General features: G+C 37.3%; 1 protein-coding gene across 1 annotated transcript in view; it reads right to left on the reverse strand.

Annotated features, from left to right (window-relative positions):
* The window catches only part of ERC1 (ELKS/RAB6-interacting/CAST family member 1), a 549,219-nt gene that overhangs the window by 464,839 nt on the left and 63,415 nt on the right, over positions 1 to 20,965 (reverse strand). The gene's annotated exons all lie outside the window — the stretch shown is intronic.

Consider the following 20,965-nt stretch of genomic DNA (forward strand, 5'->3'; position numbering starts at 1 on the left):
TGGTTGAAAGACAAATTTTGAGAAGACTATATTATATGTATTCTATTCCTCTTGAAATTTTTAACTGAGGTATGACTGACATTGAAATTTTTAAAAAACAGCTTTATTGAGATATAATTCATATACCATACAGTTGACCTGTTTTTTCACCTGTGGTTTTCAGCATATTAAAACTTGTACATCAATCCCTACAATCTAATTCCAGAACACTTTTCGTCACTCCTAAAAGAGATTCAGTACCTATTAGCAGTCACTTCCTAACTTTCCTCCTCCTAATCTTCTTTAAAAAGGAATGAAATTCTGACATATGCTACCACCTGGATGAACCTTGAGGATATACTAAATGAAATAAGCCAGTCACAAAAGACAAATATGGTTCCTCTTGTACGATTTATCTAAAACAATCAAGTTTATAGAGACAGAAAGTAGGAGAGTAGTGGCCAGGGGCTGAAAATGGGGAGTTACTGTTTAATTTATAGAGAGATTCAGTTTTACAGGATAAAAAGAGTTCTAGAATTGGATGGTGGTGATGGTTGCACAAAAATATGAATGGACTTTATGCCACTGAGCTAAGTATATGCTTCAAAGATGTTTAAGATGGGAAACTGAAGATGATATGTAAATGTAAGGTGTATTTTACAACAAAAATGGGATAAAATGCCTCCAAAGAATTCCATATAATTACTAAATAATTTCATAATTATGAATTTCATAATTATGAATCAATTTTCATAGGTAGAACCACTGGATTATAGGGTATGCAGCTATAATTTTGATACACCTCACAAATTATACCAAAAAGGGGTCTGTACAGATTTACTCCCACCAAACAATGTCTGGGAGTGGCCACTTCCCTGTACCTTTGACAACTTCAGGTATTTTTTTTCTTGCTTGCTTTCCTTCACTTTCTGACATTTCTTAGACTGCAAGTAAGGCTGAATACTTATTCACATCTACTGGTACTTTTGTGTTTCTTCATTTGTGACTTAGTTGTTCTTATTCTTTGCCCATTTTGTTATTGGGACATTTAACCATTTTCCTAATCCAGTTTAAGAGCTTATATAATATTTTGCCTGCTGTGTATGTTACAAATTTATTTTCAAGTCTGTTATTTTTCTTTTAACATAGTTTATGCTGGCTTTTAAATAGAAAAAAAAATTAATGCAACAATATTAACTTTTTCATTTATAGTTTCTGGTTTTGATTTTTATAAGTAGTAAACTTTCAATTCTGACAGTCTTCAAATTCTTGAAAAGCACTGTTTTTTCTCACCAAGAATAAATTTAAAATAAACTTAATTCATGGATTAAAATTGATAACTTTTTAAACTATGATATTTACAATGCATTTAACTATCAGCATCATATTTTAAAGACTCTTAACAGCTGCTGGCAGTTCAAAATCCTTAATAAAATGACATGGCAAAACTCTAATTCTTTGAAACCTATAGTCAACCTTAATTTCCTTCTTTGCCTCTGGATTTCAAAAAATCCAGCTAAATCCTGACATTAATTTACCCCAAAGTAAAATATCAGAAGTTAAATTCAACAGTGAAACTGATTTCTAGGTACAACTAGTCCTCCTTTTTTGGATATTCGTCACCACTTCATCCAAGTCAGGATAAATCATTTACGACAGCTAACAGTCTCACATACACTTAAAGCATTTATGACTAAGTCTACCAGGGCAACTACTATTTTGGTGAAGAAAAAATGCAACTACTGCCCTAGCTGGTGTGGCTCGGTGGATTGAGTGCTGGACTGCAGACCAATGGGTTGCCACTTTGATTCCCAGTCAGGCCACATGCCTGGGTTGCAGGCCAGGTCCCCAGGAGGGGGCTCATGAGAGGCAACCACACACTGATATTTCCCTCTTTCTCCCTCCCTTCCCCTCTCTCTAAAAATAAATAAGTAAAACCTTTTATAAAATGCAACTCCCAACGTGTCTAACTTCTTCAGATCCACTCATACCCATTTTACTAAGGTACAGAATTAAAACGATGTTAACTGGTACCCTAAGAAGTCTACACAGCAATTTTCTCCATTAAACTAGGAAAAAAGATTCCTGCCCTAGGCTACATTCAAACTAGATTTACTTTATAAAAATACTGCCAAATCCTTGGGAGAAGAAAGAAGGAGGATAGGAGCCACACTATTCTTTCTCTACCACGTTCAAAGAAGATAAAAATGAGCACATCTGCACATGTCATAGACATTTACAATGATTAACCAAAAAAAGAACAAAACATGTATTGAATTTAGTGGGAAGATTTCAGCTGCAAGATATTAGGACAATTTCTATTTGGGAATTCTGCTCTTGACACTCTCCAAAGTGATCTCATGCTTCTCCCATTTTAAAACCTACACTGACACACACTAGTCAACCTTCTACTCTAACACTCAGCTTGATCTGGAAAAGTGTTTAAAATTTACTCCAAGAATTGTGTAATTATTACACCAAACTATAGCTTGATGAAATAATGTGAACAACAGTACTGAAAATTCTTAAATATCTTATAGAAACTATGACTTTTATTTGAAAAGTAATACATCTATAAATACAAGATCACAACAACTCTTCATATATTTTAAATAAATACCAGTGGCTCTTATGAAGCAGAACTTTCAACAAATAAACTATCATTAGTTTCTTGGAACAAAAGAATGTTTTGATCCAATTTATCCTGAATTCTAAAAGTTTTAGTTAGAGAAAAAGAATGTCATAGATACATAAAACTGGTCATCATTACAAACAATGTATCACAGAGATATGCACGATTTGTGCAGATGCATGATTTGTAAAGATGACCATGTTAAATTAAGGATAATTTTTTTCTGAAACATGTATATACACATACACGTTATTAATTCAAGATGCAAAAGAACTTATAGCAGTTCTTACTAAAGCCGTTTGAGTCAAGCTTCCAGCTTCCGCAGATGATCTGATGCTCTACCCTGTGCTGAAACAGTAATGTATGACCATTACTTAAGTAATGTATGACCATTGCTTAAGAATAGCACTTAGCAGACTAATATGCAATTTATATCTTGGTATGCATCTTCAATAAAAACTTTCTAAAACTTGGGAATGTAATCTTTTTACTCTGAGGAACAACAGCACAGTGCTTGATATAGTTAGTATTCAAATTTTTTATGAAAGATTGACAAAAAACAAATTTTGAGAAATTATTTTGAAAGTAAATGGCTACTAGATAATAGACATAAACCAAATCCTTATAAAAGAAGAAAGTTTTTCCCCTGTAACACAGTGAATTACTCTATTCTATAACAATTACTTCTTTACCAGCTAACACAATTAGTTCCATCTTAAATTTAATCTGGCCAAAATACATAATGCAAATGTTAATTTAAACTCTGAGTTAATTTATGTTTGATCTAAAGTAAAAGAGGCATTTTCAGATAATTAACAATCAATAAGAATCTTTCATACTTTCAGTACTACATAAAGCACACAAAAAGAACAGGACAGCCCTGGCTGATGTGGCTCAGTGGACTGAGTGCCAGCCTGCAAACTCAAAGGTTGCAGGTTCGATTTCCAGTCAGGGTACATTCCTGGATTGCAGGCCAGGCCCCCAGTTGGGGCATGTGAGAATCTGGTGTTTCTCTCCCTCACTTTCTCCCCCCCCCACTCCTTTACTCTCTAAATAAATAAATAAATAAATAAATAAAATCTTTAAAAAAAGAATAAGAGCTCCTATGTAAAAACAAAGTTTACAAATTGGTAAAATGCAACAATTATAAACACACACTCACCTGCATTATACCCTGTTATAAATTTTAAATTAAGAACAATATTCAAAAAAAGAAATGTGACATATATTAAGCATTTATTATACATGAAATATATTCAAATAAAGTTTAGAACCCATGAGCTGGACTCATGAGTGTTTACTATGAAAAGAAACTGTTCTAATTTCTATCATTTTAGAAGAAACTTGGTAAGTAATGAGTCCGAACCCCAGAGGCCAAAACAGAGGAAGAGTCTCTAAGGTAAATTCCTTTCTTCTGATCAGTAGTCCGGTTATCTTTCAGTTGATGACAAGGACTAATTTTCTACACAGCTAAACACACTGTAAACTCTCAAATATTATGCCAAAACCAAGTTCTCAGACAAATTTAAACAACAGCAAGTGCCACACACTACAATGCAAGAAACAAGCACACCAGAACTTTAAGCTTATTCTCCTCTGGGGAAAAAAAAGGCACTGGAGTCAAGAAAATGAACAAGAAATTACACTAGAATTCTAGCAGCTACTCTCTGTTACTGAATTTAAGAAAAATAGGAATTTATTTCATTAGACTAACACAACACAGAATGAAATTTAAAGAACTAAAAAAAAAAAAAAAAAAAGAAGCTGTGAAAATGGGGCAATCCTAAGGTTATAATACAGTATACCTGGGCTCACCAAAATAATCAACAACTCAAGTAACAATATGCTCCTTTAACAGAAGTTCTAGAGATCCCAAATAGCTTTTAGTTACCCAAATCCCATACTATTGATTTACCCCTTAACCTCTTCCTATACAATCTCTTCTGCCTTCTCCCTCTCTTTCTTTCATGCCTAGCTAAATCCTCCCTGTCCTTTCATTCTTTTTTCTTCCAAGCTTTTACTTATTTATTTTAGAGAGACAGGAAGGGAGGGAGAAAGAAAGGGACAGAAACATCGATGTGAGATACATAGATTGGTTCTTTGCCTCTCACATGCCCTCAACTGGGGACCTGGCAACTCAGGCACACACCCTGACTGGGAACTGAACCAGTGACCTTTCAGTCTGCAGGCCAGCACTCAATCAATCCACTGAGCCACACCAGCCAAGGTTTGTGCTTTCACTCTTAGATCAGCATTATTTCCTCTAGAAAGCCTGTTCTAATTCCCCAAACTGAAAGAAAGAGCAAGGAAGAATTGGTACAGAGAGAAAAATACAGAAGAAAGAAAAGATAGTACACCAGTGAGAAATTACAATAGTAAAAATATCACAATAGACAATGTCAAAATTGAAAAGATTCATTCTCTTAAAAAAAACAAAAATAAGTTTTTTTAAAATCTTAGAAATAAAATCGACTAGTAAAGGGATCCTGTAACATTTCTGCAATGTTTAAAACTTGAGAATGCTCAGCACTAACAGAGCCACTGCAGAACTACAATGAACCATAAAAATACTGTTCACTCCAGCAACATTTTAAGTATCAAGCTCACTTCTTTCCTAATTTTGTACAACCTAAAAGATTCAAACACCTGAAACAAAGATAAATGAAGTTAAACAAATTCCCAAATTTAGTCACTGAGATAGAGAAATGAGTCATCAACAAGAAAAAGGGTAAAGAAAAGAGAAGTGGCCCTGGTCAGTGTGATTCAGTTGGTTGGAGCACTGCCCTCTTAACTGAAAGGTCGTGGGTTCAATTCCCAGCCAGAGCACGTGCCTCAATTGTTTGTTTCTGTCTGTCTGTCTGTCTCTCTCTCTCTCTCTCTCCCCTCTTCTTTCCCTCCCTCCCCCCTTCTACCTTTCTCTAAAATCAATAAGCAAGCCCTCAGGTGAGGATTAAAAAAAGAGAAAAGAAAAAAGAGGTAGGTGAAACCAAACAGCTGTGAAAGAGTTAACAGCTAATATTGGCAATGCCATTATTGGGAGTGAATTCTGCTGAATGAACACACACGTTGGAGGCGAAAAGCTTGACTATGCGAAGGCAGCCCCTGCTACATCAGCTGCAGCTCACCATGTAAGGCCCGCTGACAGGGGTTAATGTCTGTGTAAAGCACTGAACTCACTATGTACCTACAGTTTATCAGAATCTATAGAATTTCTTTTTCTACCTACTCCTTTCCTCCAGAGACATAGAAGTAAGAAAGTCTGATACTGAGAAAAAGTACAAAAAGATCATGGCCTGACAGTCCTACAGAGAAGTGTTCATGCACAGAGCTATTATTTAAGATGCTTCACATACACTATTACCATAAAAAATTTTAAATTAAGATGAAGTTCAACAAAATGATTTGCATAAATAATTCTGAGGGAGAAAACAGCATAAAACATATATTGTACAAACAACATCAGTAAAACAGAATCGACAGACCAAAATCATTCACATCTTTGTTCAAGACATATTTTTAGTAATGTACTTTGCTATAAAAAAAAAAATGTAGAGGCTCCCAGTCAAGGTGGTAGGATAGTAAGTAATGCTGTGCTCACCTACTTACTTGACCACATCAAAATTACAACTAAAATACAGAACCTCCGCTCTTGAGAACCAGCTGAAGACTAGCTGAACAGAACACCTGTGTAACTAAGGATATAAAGAAGACACAATGAAACTGGTAGGAGGGGCAGAGATGCTGAATGGGCAGGTCACACATCTACCCCAAGGTTGTTAGGAATCACAGGGATATCTCAGCTGCAGAGGATCCCCACGAAGAGCACACTGGACTCCCCAACCTTGGTTATCAATGCCAGGAAGAGAACTTCCCATAACATCTGGATGGATGGCTGGCTGGATGGCTAGAAAAACCAGTGCGAATTGTATCCTTGAAGGAAAGGGGATAGCTGGAGACTGAAGCAAGTCTCTTTAAAAACCCATGTACAGACTTACTGGCTCATAAGTTCACTTGCTCTGAGCTCCAGTGCTGGGGCAACAGCTCAGGAAACACCAGGAATGCATGAGGAGAAACTAAATTGACTAACTTCGGGACAAGGACCAGAGGGGCAGGGGTTGGAACAACTTTCTCGGGGAAGAAAATCTGGCAGATGCTACTTTTCCTTTGTGGAACTACTATCCTATCAGCTGACACAGCATAGGCAAGCACCAAATCTGTGTTCTCCATTAACCTGGCTAATACCATTTACCCCACTGTGGTGATTTCTGAGATCCCAGCCCAACCAACTCACCCACTGAGCGTGACCCTCTAGTCTCCTCCACAGGAGCAACCTGCTTTAGATTATACTTCACACCTTTCGAAAAATTTCTGAGGTGCACAAGCCCTAAACAAGCAGTGGGCAGCCTCAGCATGCCTATAGCTCCTAACAAGCAGCTCCAGGCAGAACAGAAAGGGCAACCAGTCTCAGCTAACACTGTAACTCTCATCAGGTGGCACCAATTCTGGCATAAGCAGCAGCCATCTTGGGCTTAAATATAGGTCCAACTAAGCAGCCATAACCCAGCACAAAAGGGAGAGCTGGCCTCAACTCATATTGTGGGCCAATTCCACAAAAAGTGGCATCCAGCCTCTGTTCACAACATAGCTTCTCCCAGGTGCCTCAAACCCAGCAAAAGTGGTAATCTGCCAACATCACTCTGTAGCTCCTACCAAGAGGCCTCAAGCCAGATACAAGAAGCACCTAACCCGGGCCTGCACCAAACCACCTCATAAAAGTCTCTAGAGACAACATACCACTGGCCAGTTTCAGACCACACCAGGGTATCACATGATCAGTTCCACAAACAATGCTTCAAAAGTATGAATTTGGCTAGTCCCACTAAAGTGACTCCCACTCTGAGGGGTCAGGCCCCAAACAACAGCCTGTCTGTTAAAGTCATGACCAGCACCCATAGCCAGTTAGTTTGAGGGTCAACACAACCACAGACATGCCAACAGCAATCGAGGCTCAACTACAACAGGAGGGCACACACGACCCACAAGAGGAAATCCCATGAAGGGCCCAACTTAGGTGGTGAGGGAGAATGCACCATTTGGCCCCACAGGACACCTTATACATATGGCACCTCTACCAAGAACAAGAGAAAGCAGATCTACCAAATAAATAAAAGCAAAAACAGAAAGTGAGAAAAAACGAGAAAGAAATATCCCAAATGAAAGAACTGGACAAAACTCAAGAAAAAGAACTAAACAAAATGGAGGCAAGCACTCTACCAGATACAGAGTTCAAAAGAATGATTGTAAGAATGCTTAATGAACTAACGCAAAAATAGATGAACTCAGTAAGAACTTCAACAAACAATAAACATAAAAATCATAAAGGACTTCCACCAAGATGGAGGCATAGGTGGAAACACTGTGCCTTCTCCCACGACCAAGTTTGAATACAACAAAGGTTTAGTAAACAAAGACACAGCCAAAGAACAGAAAATTGAACTATACAGTAGTCTGACAACAACAAACCATTCAACCCGGACCAGTAAGAGGGGCAGAGACAGCAGCAGAGCAGGGTGGGGCAGGAAAGATCCCCTGACACAGGCGCGCAGGCAGCCCGGACCCAGTCAGGGTGCGGGGCAGACTGACCAGTGTCGCACATTCTCGCACAGTGAGATGGACCGTGCAGGCCCCAGCGGGCGAACCCAGTGGTGGAGGGCTGACAGCAGTGGCACACTCACCTGCAGTGGGACGAAACTTGCGGGCCCCAGTGACGGTGGCAGCTGCAGCTGCAGGGACAGGAGGCGGCAGACCAGAACGCCTTTGCTCCTCTTTGACCCCGCTCCCACATACAGCGTCACAACCCAGAGACTGAGTTGCCCTGCTCTAGTGAACACCCAGGGCTCCAATCCTGATACGGAACAGGCACAAACAGTCCAAAATATGGCTCAAGAAGAACTCAAAGCCCCAGAGCCGATAACTCTAAGCGACCAGGAAATAGCGAAACTCTCAGATGCACAATTCAAGACACTGGTCATCAGGATGCTCTCAGAACTGGTTGATTTTGGTCACAAATTAGAGGAACATATGAAGGCTAAACTAATTGAAATGAAGGGAGATGCACAGGAAACCAATAGTGATGGAAAGGAAACTGGGACTCAAATCAATGGAATGGATCAGAAGGAAGAATGAAACATCCAACCAGAAAAGAATAAAGAAACAAGAATTCAAAAAAATGAGGAGAGGCTTAGGAACCTCCAGGACATCTTTAAACAGTCCAACATCCAAATTATAGGGGTACCAGAAGGGGAAGAGGAACAGCCACAAGTGGAACACTTATTTGAACAAATAATAAAGGAGAACCTCCCCAGTCTGGCAAAGGAAATAGACTTCCAGAAAATCCAGGAAGCTCAGAGAGTGCCAAAGAAGTTGGACCCAAGAAGGAACACATCAAGGCACATCATAATTACATTAGCCAAGACGAAAATGAAGGAGAGAATCCTAGAAGCAGCAAGAGATAAGGGGACAGTCACCTACAAAGGAGTACCCATCAGACTGTCAGCTGATTTCTCAAAAGAGACCTTACAGGCAAGAAGGGGCTGGAAGGAAGTATTCCAAGTCATGAAATCCAAAGACCTACAGCCAAGATTGCTTTATCCAGCAAAGTTTTCATTTAGAATGGAAGGACAGATAAAGTGCTTCTCAGATAAGGTCAAGTTCAAGGAGTTCATCATCACCAAGCCCTTATTATATGAAATGCTAAAGGGACTTATATAAAGAAAAAGAAGATGAAAAATATTAACAGTGAAAGGAAAGCAAACTCGCAGTTATTAACAACCACACCTAAAACAAAAGCAAACCAAGAGGACAGCTAGATCAGGAGTGGAACCATAGAAATGAAGAACACATGGAGGGTTAGCAACAGGGGAGAGGGAGGAGGAGAAGGGGGGAGAAGGTACAAAAAAAAGCATAGACAGTAGGTAGAAAACAGATAGGGGGGAGGGCGAGAATAGTGGGGGAAATATAGAATCTAAAGAACTTGAGACACGTGGTTGTAAACTAAGGGGGGGAGTATGGGGGTGGAGGGGGTGTGCAGGGCAGAGGGGAATGAAGGGGGGGAATAGAACAACTGTAATGGTATAATCAATAAAATATATATATTAAAAAATCATAAAGAACTAGTCAGAGTGAAGAATACAGTATCTGAAAAGAAAAATACACAAGAAGGAATAAAGGGCAGACTAGATGAAGCACAGCACTGAATCAGCAATTTGGAAGACAAGGTTGTAAAAAACCACCAACTAAAAATGAGTATAGTTTAAGGGACCCTAAGATGATATCAAGCATACCAATATTCACATTATAAAGATACCAGAACAAGGAGAGAGAGAGATAGCAAGGGACTGAAAAACTATTTAAAGACATAATGACTCAAAACTTCACCAAACTGGCACAGGAAATGTACAAGTCCAGGAAGCACCGAAAAGAGGCCCCAACTAAGACACATCCTAATTAAAATGCCAAAGGTTAAAGACAAAGAGAGAAAAAGCTGCAAGAGAAAAACAGTTTGGTTACATACAGAGGAGCTCCAAAAAGACTAGCAACTGATTTCTCAAACTTTGCGGGCTAGAAGAGATTAGCATAAAATATTCGCAGTGATGAAAAGCAAAGACTTAAAAACAAGATTGCTTTACCCAGCAAGGCTAGCAAAAATAAAGCTAATGAAGTTCATCGCCACTAAACCAGTATTTTTTTAATGTTAAAAACAATTGTTTAAGAAGAAAAGGTCAAAATTATGACTTGAAAGATACAGGGAAAAAAGGATTCTCACTAACCAAGGAAAACACTTGGTAAAAGCAGTGGATCGACCAACTATATTGCTAGTACAAAAATTAAAATGCAAAAGTAGGAGGATCATGTGTGATTACAACAATAAAGTAAGAAATATAAACAAACACACAAAAGAAATAAAAAGAGACAAAAACATAAACATGCAGGGAGTAAAAACTATAGTGAATTAAGAAAGTGTTGAACTTAAGTGACCACAAACTTAAAACCGACTACTATAAACAGTTTGGTATATATGAAACACATGATAACCACAAACCAAAGAATCTATCAGAGATACACAAGAAGTAAAGAGAAAGAAATCCAAGCAACAAGTAATAAAGAAAAAGAAATTCAAGCACAAAAGTATAAAAAGTCATCAACATACAAGAGAAAAGGGCAAAAGAATTTAAACAAGGAACACAGAAGAACTATAAAAACAGTCACACAAAAAAGTGGCAACAACTGCCTACCTATCAGTAATTGTAATGAATGTAAATTGCTGAAATGCTCCAAATCAAAGACATACAGTAGTCAAATGGATAAGAAAACAAGACCCATCTACATGCTGCCTACCAGAGACCTACTGCAGCTCAAAATTGACACAATCTCAAAGTAGGGATGGAAAAAGGGTATTTCATGGAAATGGAAATTCGAAAAAAGCTGAGAAATCAATATTTATATAAAGTATAAGACAGACAGACTTTAAAACAAAAACTATAAAAAGACAAAAAGCACATTCATAATGAAAGGAATCTAATAAGAAAATATAACCCTTGCAAACATCCACGCACCTAAAAGAGAAGTACCTAAATATGAAAAGCAAATGTTGACAAACATTAAGGGACAAATCAACAATAAGGGACTTTAACACCCTGCTGAAAACTAATGAATAAAACCATCCAGACAGAAAATAAACAAGGAAACAGTGGCTTTAAATAAGATACTGGACCAGCTGACCTCAATTGATACTTTTAGGGCATTTCACACAAAAACAGAAAAATATATATTCTTTTCAAGTAAACATGGAACATTTTACAAGATAAACCACATATTAGACCACAAAGTCTCAATAAATTTAAGAAGTATGAAGTTCTATCAAGCAACTTCTCCAAAAACAATGGTAGAAAACTAGAAATCAATTACAAAATAACTGAAAAACACACACAAAAAATATGGAAGCTACATAATATGTTACTGAACAACAAATGGATTAACAGTGAGAAAAAAATTAAAAGGTACCTTGGGAAAAACAAAAATGAGGACTTCCAGACAAGATGGAGGCGTAGGTGGAAATACTATACCTCCTCGCACAACCAAATTTAAGGACAACAAAAACTTAGAAACAAAAACACAACCAGAACAGATAGAAAATTGAACTGTACTTAAGTCCAACAACCATGAACCATTCATCCAGACCAGTAAGAGGGGCAGAGTCGACTGCTGGCAGAGACGGAAAACAGCAGGAAGAAGCGGTGGTTGGCTACCCGGGCACGGGGAGAAACCAGCAAACATAGTAAGGTGCACAAGGTGGCTGGCTGACTGAGGACACACATTCGTGTGCAGATAAACCAGGCAAAAAAAAAGGGTGGTGAGGCAGACCGGGCAACCCAGGGCCCTAGCAATGGGAAATAAAGCCTAAAAGCACCAATTGGAAAAACTTTCAGGGGTTGAGGTGCTGGGATAAGCTCCCAGCCTCACAGGAGACTTCATTGGAGAGACCCACAGGGTCCTAGAATGTACACAAGCCTACATACCCAGGAACCAGCACCATAAGGGCCCAATTTGCTTGTGGGAAGCAGCAGAAGGAACCAAAATCTGGGAGAGAGCAGAACAAACATCATTGCTCCCTCTCTGACCCTGCCCCCAGTCACAACCCAGCCACTGGGTACACCTGCCCTGGTGAACACCTAAGCCTCCTCCCCTCATACCTAACAGGAACAAACAGACCAAAACATTATGGCTCAAGCGAAAGAACAGCCCAAAGCCCCAGAGCCAATATTTCTAAGTGACAAAGAGATAGCCAATCTATCAGATGCACAGTTCAAAACACTGGTGATCAGGATGCTCACAGAACTGGTTGATTTTAGTGGCAAATTAGATGAGCAAGTGAAACCTACACTAAGTGAAATGACGCAAAATGCACAGGGAACCAATAGTGATGGAAAAGAAACTGGGACTCCAATCAATGGAATGGACCAGAAGGAAGAAACAACCAAACAGAAAAGGATGAAGAAATAAGAATTAGAAAAAATGAGGAGAGGCTTAGGAGCCTCCAGGACATCTTTAAATGTACCAACATCCGAATTAAAGGGGTGTACCAGAAGGGGAAGAGGAAGAGCAACCAGTGGAAAACTCATCTGAACAAATAATAAAGGAGAATTTCCCTTTCCTAATTTTTCCCCCTGTCTCCCTTCCACCTGATGACCCCCAACTCCCTCAGGCAATCCCCACACTGTTGTCTGTGTCTATGGGACATGCATATATGTTCTTTGGCTAATCCCTTCACCTTCTTTCATCCAGTCCCCTCTCCTCTCCCCTCTGCCCTGATGGATGTCAGTCTGTTCCATGGGTCTATGCCTCTGATTCTATTTTGCTTGTTCCTTTATTTTTTTCACCAGATTTCACATTAAGTGAGGTCATATGGTACTTGTGTTTCCTTGACTGGTTTATTTCACTTAGCTTAATAGTCTCCAGGTCCATCTATGCCATTGCAAAAGTTTCCCTCTTTTTCACTCCTGCATAGTATTCCATTGTATAAATATATCACAGCTTCTTTATGCACTTATCTACTGATAGACACTTAGACTATTTCCAGATCTTAGCTATTGCAAATAATGTTGCTGTAAACATAGGAGTGCGTATATTCTTTTGAATTGCTGTTTCAGGATTCTTAGGATATATTCTCAGAAGTAGAATGGCTGAGTCAAAAGGCAGGTCCATTTTTAATTTTTTGAAGAAAAAAAGATACTGTTTTCTACAGTGGCTACACCAGTCTACATTCCAACCAACAGTGAGGACAATTAGGGTTCCCTTTTTCTACATCCTCACCTATTGTTTGTTATTTATTGGTGGTAGCCATTCTGGAGTAAACGTTCTATGTATTTTAATCATAATATCCTCACAGCCCCTATTATTATTTTTATTTTATAAATAAGGAAAGCAAAACACAGAGAACAGTAAACTGCCCTAGGTCACTTGGATAACAAGTGACAGAGCCACCTAGCAGTCTAAATACACAGTTTGCACTTTAACATTATGACTCTATACTGCTTCCAAAAAACTGATCATAGTACATAAACCACAGATACAACATTCCTCTAATATATGATGAATATCTTTCCATTTTAATATTTTTTTCTGAATCCTGAAATTGTAGGAAATACATTGCATAATTTAAGATATACTGATTTTTTAATCTACAATACATACTAAATACCAAATTTAAAGAAATCTATAACATTAAATAATATCCCAGTTATATGAACGAGTTGCACCTCAGTGAGGACACATCTTACTCACGATCTTGAAGCTAGTCTAGGTCAAAATATCTAGAATTCTGCCTCATCAAAAATTCACCTTTATGAATCCCTCTTGCAATGTATATTTCATGATAACATGGTTTCTTTGTTTTTGTATCCTCAACCAAGGACATGCTTATTGATTTTAGAGAGAGGGAAAGGAAGGACAGAGAGAGGGAGAGAAACATCAATCAGATGCCTCTCATTCGCACCCCAACCAAGGACAAAACCTATTACCCAGGCATATGCCCTGACCAGGAATTGAACCAGCAACCTTCTCATTTTCGGAACAATGCTCCAACCAACGGAGACATACCAGCCAGGGCCACAATAACACGGTTTTAAACTCCTCAAATGTATGTCAGATTCTCTTTCTCCCCGTCCCCTTCTCTTAAAAAAAACAAAAAAAAACCCTCAAAGCACACAGCATACTACTGGAAATTCATAGTAGTCACTCAATAAATATTTATTGATAGGCTAGTCAGACAATGCTATGTTGAAATACAGAATATGCAAAAAACAAAGATCCTGTCAGTCTCATCTTTTCTCTCGTTAAGAAGCCATACAGATATCCACAAAGCATTCCACCCCAGATCATACATAATGACCTACTACAAGAAAAACAGCTAACACTGCCACCCACTTTGCCTAAACGTTGAACTTCAACAGCACTAAGTTCTGGTAAATATACAAACAGGCAAGGTCCAAATTAAGTGAACTTTTTAAAAAGAGGAATGGAGCCAGGACCCTACTGACACACAAATGACAGGTAAAAACAATTATCTTAAAGGGCCGGCAATATGCAGTTCTAAACAATTCCAATTGTTCATCATACTATACACCAGGTGCCCATGTCCTGGAAAATCATTTGGCCTTAGGGCAGTACTCCACAAAGTAGGAAGTCGGTTACTGACTGACCATAGATTTCAAAGTTTGGCTAATCCTCATGGATTGAGAATTTTGACAGTTCAAACTTTGAATACATAATTTTTATAGCATACATTTAAAGTAATATCCTCTCTGTGAATTCTGAGATTCTTATCCATGAATATGGGGTACTCAGTTAAACGTAATAATAAGCTATATATTTTTTCTGAATCTAGAAGACTAATACACTATAGATAACATAGCTGTTGTTCTTTTGACATGCTGGTCCTAATTATTGCAAACATTTTAAAGATGAGCAAATACCTAAATACCATCAAGGTACTTAGAGACCACACTTCATTTTCAAGGAAGAAAATAAAAGTGGTAATTTCCAAAAAGAAAAGACCAAATTCCCAGACTGTATGAAAACTAAAGCAAACACCTCAACAATTTGCAAGGTCTCTAACTTTACCTGTCTTCTACTCCCTGCATATACTCAATATGTGAGTTGCAAATAGAAGCTGACCTTCCTGTTCAAAGAAAAATACAAAGGATTATTTTCCTAAGGTCTACTTTGTAAGTGAAGATAAAGAGCTCTAACAAGTGGAACAAAAAGAAAAGCAAACAGGAAAAGAGACAAGAAAAGTAGAAACAAACAAGTGTATCAGCAGGATAATTATAAGAAATGTGACATGAAGAATGGATGAATGGGTTGGAGGGGAACTCAAGTTATACAAGAATTTTCATCAGACAGTAAGTTCATACTTTCCAAAGTCATGTACAAATCCTCACTTCAAAGAACAGTAAAGAAAAATCACAGACGCTAGCAAGTTCAAGGAATCCTAAATTAACTTCAAAATGAAATGATACATAGAGGTGATTAATAATGCCCTTCAGAAGAATATAAAAACAGCATCACTTCTAATTCACAAAACAAACATGGCTGGGGAGATCTCTATCAGCTATTGAACCAGCTATTTAATGCATGACCAAAAGCTAGGCAAGACTAATCAAAACTACCTTAACTGTTCCAGAATGAAATCGACAGCACTAATTGTAACTTCAGTGTGTGTTGGATGAATACCATCATCAATACTTTTTTCCTCTCGACCCATATGTCAGTTAGTTACATTCAGAGAGAAAAAGCTGTTTCACGACTAAACAAATAGTACAGTTACTTCAGGTTGTGAGCTCCTATGTCTCTCACAACACTGTCCAAGTTTCATACCACCATACAAAGAGCTCATCTGTCTCCTCCCACGTTTCTAGACACACAGTAAATTTAGTTTATTAATTCTGTGAACTATTCAAATAAACTATTTAAATAGAAAAACAGGATAAAATAAATGCATCTGATAATTTCATTTGCAAAAAATACTTATCATTCTTCTCAGATTGGACATAAAATCTAGATTGTATTGTTTTCTCTGTCCTTATTTCACTTTGTTGCCTAAAAGACTAATCAAACAAGCTAAAAGACCATAATTGCCTTTTCAAGATTATAGCAGTTTAACCTAAAAAGCACTAATCTCAAGACCAGAAAGTTGTCATATTTCCCTCCCTGGGAAAAAGTGTGAATTAAGATACAGCAGCCTACTATAACCAAAATGGAAATGTTAATTCGTAAAGAATGTTTGTCCACACCATCAACATTTGTTAATTCAGAGTAATGGATACATGGGTTTGTGGTTGTTTCATTATTTTTAAAGTGTTCTGGATATATGGAAAGAAAATAAATCTAAGTCTAATGTTCTAGGTTTCTAGCTGGGTTGACTAAATTAGTGTTTCTTCAGGTGTGATGCCTGGACAGCAGCATAAACATCACCTGGGAAATTGTTAGAAACACAAGTTCTTGGGCCCCACCCCACACTTACTCAATCAGAAACCCTGAAGGTGGGGCCCCGCAATTTGTGTTTTAACAAACCTTCCACATAATTATGATGCACACTTAAGTTTGAGGACCATCTGACTAAATAAATATCTTACCATTCACCAAGAATAGAAAACAGAGAAGCAAGCTGAGGCAGAGGAGAAAATCAGGATAAATAAAAAAGCCTTGGTGCTTCCTTTCCCTCCATCCTGCTATACTCCTAGGTGACCACTGTTCCTTATCGCTAATTCTCCTCAGAAAATTCATTTAGCACACATGAATTTATGCATCTCAGTCTGTTTACATCGTACTTTTTTAAATCTCTATATTCTCACCCCTAAAATATACATTATGATTACACTACCTGGGAAAGTTTTAAAACTATTGACACCCAGGTCCTATCAAATACCAATAAAATCAGGTTTTCCTGGGGATGGGAAATAGCCAAAAGTATCTTTGAAAGTTCTTCATGAAATTCTAGTTTACAACCAAAACTGTAAATCCACTCAGTCTAAATGAGAGGATTTTTATCTCTATTTGCATATTTTTGTCCTATTTGCATATATTTCCAAGTATAACGAGAAAACTACTTGTATGAGAATCACAAATGACATATTTCTCAAAATGGTATTTAAGATAATATTCAGTGATACATATACTTATGACCTTTTTAAGTAGCTATGTATTTACTTTTACAGTTATTTATTTTAAGTAGTATGTTTTCCATGTAAGACAGTGAGAGTTTCATTTTAAAACAAGATTCCATTTTTCAAGTCAATTCTTTTAAAAAATACACTAAAGAATGCTACAAAGAACAGAGCAAACACTGTAAAGATGGTAAACAAATAAAACAGTTTGACTAACCTTGACCCATGTGCTTATTAAAAATAGATGCCTGAGTCTTACCCCAGCAATCCTAAACCACAAACTTTGGGAGTAGGGCCCCAAATTTGCATTTTTAACAAGTACTCTCAGGCAATTCTTACTCACTTAAGCTTGAAAAATGCTCTAGTAAGAGATATTGGAGCCTTCTGCCACTTGGCAGAGAACAAGATTAAATGTAAAAAGCAACCGCCTCATTCCATTCATTTCACCACTACCACTTCCTGGTCTTCCAGAAGGATGAGCTCCAGCCACATCTGCAGGGTGAGGAAAAAGTAAAATGTCTGTTTCAAGACTTAGATGCCATCCTGACCTCCCATTACATCCCTTCATTGTGAGTCTCCCAGAAGCCAGAGCTCATTCTAATTTCGCTCTCTTCTTTTCACCCTCTCATCCTCCTTAACAACAGCCCTAGGCCTGGAATATTGCCATTTCAATATGACCTCCTGGTCCATGTTCATTCACCCTTCCAGCTACCCCGTGAAGCCAAATCTGTAAAAATGTTCCAAAACACTGGTGCAATCTAATCACCCTCAGGCTATATTTGTACTCTCAAAATCCAATGATAACGGATCTCTATCCATCCCAATTGTAAATTGTTTTTAAATGTTCACATATCACCTCACTAGGCAGAATACTGAAATAAATTTCACTTCACATACCATTAGTAGCTGCCAGTGGTTCTGAACCTTAAGTATACATCAGCATTACCTAGGGAGCTTTAAAAAATCCCCACGTAGAGGTCATGCTCTAACCCAAATCAAGTAAGAATCTCTGGGGGTGAAGGTAAGACAAGGCATCTTTGATTTTTTTTCTTAAGTGATGCCAACATGCAGGCAAGGTTAAAACCAGGAGCTGGTTTTTCAAATAGAAGGATTACCAAGATAGATTTGGAGACTGTCTGCCACATGTGAGCGATGCTGTCACCATTACTGCACTCAACTCGTTGGGCCAAATACAGGAGAGTTTCACAGAACAGTGACTTTTAAGGACAAAAATTCCAAGTTCCAACACTAACGAAGGCAATATACAAGTATTTCTTTATGTTTATCTTAAGTATTTTTTGTCAAGAAATACCCTATATTTGTTTCATCTGACCTGGCAGCCTTTTTTTAAAGCCAAACACTGGAGCTCCAAATCTGAACAGAATTTTCATAGAATTAAATTGGCTCAAAAAAAATTTTAAATAAAATTAAAATACAGTAAAATACAAGGGAAATATAAGAAAAAACTAAACTGGCTCATATTTAGACTATCACATATTTAAGATAATATCATTTGTATCCACCAACAGACAAGAGAGATACTGAGCAAGAAAGTTAACATGGACAGATATTATTGTCTATTTACATGTACCACAAAGCATATTCAAATATAAGTTCAATACCATACATGACAATTTCAATTGTTTTTGGAGCCTCTGTGACACAAATCCAGTTCACAATTATACTCAGTAAAACTAGATCTACTCATTCAGTATCTTGGGCAAAGAGACTGCAATCTAATCTTTCAGTATGTGAAATTCAGATTTAAAAACCTCATTTGTAATAAATATGACACCAAAATATACATACTATACAACATCAAGTGAAAAACATACTCTAAAAAAGGTAATAAAATTTACTCTTGATATGACAAAGAAATAATGTTACATTTAGGAAGCCACAATTCTTCTAATAAAAGAACACCTGGCAAAGAGAGTCACAGTTGTATCCACTTCCTGCCATAAATGCCAGCAGCAAGTACATCCAATTTCAAGTTCCTCTGAGACCAACTGAGTGGGCAGAAGACAATCACAGCCAAAATGGGGAACACATGGTATTCATTCTTTGGAAAAAATCAGCAGTGAATTACAACCAGGAGGGGAAGCCATCTGTCACAAGAAAAAGAAGTGGCAGTAGCTGTCAAAAACTACAATATGCCACCTCAACCTGAGCAGAGCCAAGTTTTAGATTTTAATTCCAGCTAAATCTCGTGATAAGAAACAGTTTTCAAAATCATAAGTGTCAAATTATGAATGGAATGGGTAAAAGAAAAAAAACTACCAACACTGTAATTCTACCAACACTGGAAACTCTATCTCACTATTGGGAAGAGCAACAGCTCATCAAACAGAAATGACACACATATAAAAACTGAGAAGCAGGTCAACACTTGAACAAATGCAATTCCCACTAGTATAGAAAACACTGGCAGTTTTGCCTGCATTATATTCCTAGCCTATGAACACCCCTTCCCCACAAAAAAGCAACGTCAAAACATGAAGGTAAAAGTGAACCGTGAGTAAAAAAAAAAGTCAACCTTTACCACTGCCCTATCTCCTTCCCCTAAACCCCCTCCAACCACCCTTATCACCACCTTCACCCCTGCAACACACTGTAATTCATTCTTCAGGACTCCACCTCAACTAAGGTAAAATCATTGGCCAATTAACTATATGTATTTGAAAAAAGAATCATTAGTGTCAGTCCTATCTTCTGTATATATGGTCTTAAATCTATTAAATCAGTTTCAGACATAGTAAGTTTCTAGGCATCACAGGATAGCAAAACTAAGTGAATTTATTCCTGCATGTTTATTTTTTTTACATATTTAAACATTTTTAAATCTCAAAATACAGATGATGTTTAATCCAAAAAAAGTGTAGCTACTAGATCTCAATTTATTTAAATCAGCATTTTATAGTCATTAAAATGTATAAAAGATGTTTTTAAACACATTATTTGTGAAATCAGAATCATAATTCTAGTTGTTACTTACTTGTTAACATTCCTTCCTTCATTTAAGCAGTTTTTGTAACCTTACTTCCTCCCCTCAAAGCCTTATTCTGTGTAAGAAAAATATTAATTTCTTCTAGAATAAGTTCATCTAAATATCCAACTACTGGTAATTTTCTTTGCCATACAAAGCCATGTTTATTCTAAAAAAAGAATGGCCATGACATTTTCTGAATTAAACTACATCTCCATACTTCACTCCTAGGAACATCATAATAAATATTTATGATGATGATGAACAAAATAAAATGACCCTCTACCATTTAATAATACAATTTTACTATTCTAACTATTCCAAAATAAAGTGAATATAGAGTCCAGAAAAGACCTATTTATCTGCTCAAAAGTTCAATAAGTAAGACAACAATAAAGAGATCATCTCAATCAGCAAACCTCTTGGAAAAAATCCACTGAGTCAAACAAAAGCAACAACAAATAAAGTTTACACACCATGAAGTAATTAATGTTCACTTTTTTATTCAATTACTCAATCATAACATTTTGAGCAACTACAGAATAAGATTAATTCCCTCCTTTCCTTAAATAATTAAGGTAAATGTGAAGAACACATTCAGCATCCTGAAGTGTCCTCTTTGCTTCTTTCTTCTGACAGCCC

Source organism: Sturnira hondurensis, unplaced genomic scaffold (assembly GCF_014824575.4).
Source record: "Sturnira hondurensis isolate 20B ecotype Veracruz unplaced genomic scaffold, ASM1482457v3 Scaffold0015509, whole genome shotgun sequence".
NCBI classification, from domain to species: Eukaryota; Metazoa; Chordata; class Mammalia; order Chiroptera; family Phyllostomidae; genus Sturnira; species Sturnira hondurensis.